Below are 1,439 nucleotides of genomic sequence, written 5' to 3' on the forward strand. Positions count from 1 at the left end.
ACACACACACACACACACACACACACACACACACACACACACACACACACACACAGATAAGCCTTGACACTGAGGATAATCTGAATCCACAGACACACCTATAGACTTCCCTGTTCCTCCACCGTCTCGTACTCGTGTCACCTTCTCTAACCACGAACCCAACTCCATTTATGTAAACATTTTTTTTTACCACTTTTCCAGTCTACCTTTTTTTTTGCTATCCGTGTTGTCATGGTTACAGGGACGAGAACCAGACAGGCACTTCATTTTTGAGCAGTAGAAAGAGGTTGAACTGACTTCTCTTGGGTTTTTTGGCAGGTTTCACTCTGTCTTGTGTCTAAGCATCCTCTCATTTCATACATTTGACTCGAGTTTTCTCTATTTTTTCTTAACTAGACGCGTTATTGCAGGGTATTTTCTCTTTTCCTAAAATATATTTCAAATATTATTTTGCGTTCTTGGAATAAAATTTCTTTACGCAGACAACAAATGCTTAATTATTAAAGTGGGCATTCGGATTAAATCAATATTTTGGTGATGTTTTGTCTTATATTTGATGTGTGTTGTGATGTTTGTAATACAGAATCACAGACAATGACTTGGTTTCTAGTGGCGTCAGTGTAAGTTTTGTTGTATTTGTGTATTACAATTAAGCTAGGCAAAATACAAACATATTGACCGCAAACACACAAGTACTGTGATTTTATGTGTACAGGTGAAAAATGTGATATTAAAATAAATGCAATACTGCTGCTGATTAGTTAATCTAATCCTTTTATTTACCAGCTGATGAATACGGCTGCTCTTTTGCTGCCATGAATAAAACAAAAACAAAGAAGTTAAAATATTAAAGGGGCAAAAATATGTGTTTCTCAGGCATACATTTAAATTCTATACCATAATAAAGTAATTATGTCAACTTTAGTTGTTACTAAAATGCTGCTTTTATGTTTAAATAGAAAATAAACTTGTCTTCAMAAYATTTCCATTTCTAAACACCTTGAAATCGGCCTCTGTCTCTTTAAGAACCTCTTTCCGCTTCTGTCCCAGCTACTTCAAAGCCTGCAGGAGTCACTCTGTTGCTGGGTACAAACTGGACGTGTTTTGAGCAGCTGAAGCAGCCAGTTTACATGCAAAGTCTATGGTGGACATGCACCTATTGGCACCGCGGCACGTTTRGTGCGGCGCGCAAGGTAGCGGTAGGTGCGGTTGAGCGTTTTCCGTGCATGCGGCGCATCCAAAGCAGCTGCTGCTCAAGTTCAAAAAATGTTAAAGGCACAGTGTGTAGGATTTGTTGTTTTCAGTGACATCTAGTGGTTGAATCATCCTCCCTGGTCCTCCCCCCACCCCCACTCCCCGCTTCCAAACGCAAAGGAGTTGCTACGGTGTCTCTCAGGTGTCAAAAACCTTTGATAATTCCAACCGCGATGTCTACCAGC

The 1,439-nt window shown here is 39.8% G+C and overlaps 1 protein-coding gene across 1 annotated transcript in view; it reads right to left on the reverse strand.

The window, feature by feature from the left end:
• The window catches only part of akap7 (A-kinase anchoring protein 7), a gene marked incomplete at its 5' end in the record, with an annotated part of 59,717 nt that overhangs the window by 9,795 nt on the left and 48,483 nt on the right, over positions 1-1,439 (reverse strand).

This window comes from Austrofundulus limnaeus, unplaced genomic scaffold, assembly GCF_001266775.1.
Source record: "Austrofundulus limnaeus strain Quisiro unplaced genomic scaffold, Austrofundulus_limnaeus-1.0 Scaffold86, whole genome shotgun sequence".
Classification (NCBI taxonomy): Eukaryota; Metazoa; Chordata; class Actinopteri; order Cyprinodontiformes; family Rivulidae; genus Austrofundulus; species Austrofundulus limnaeus.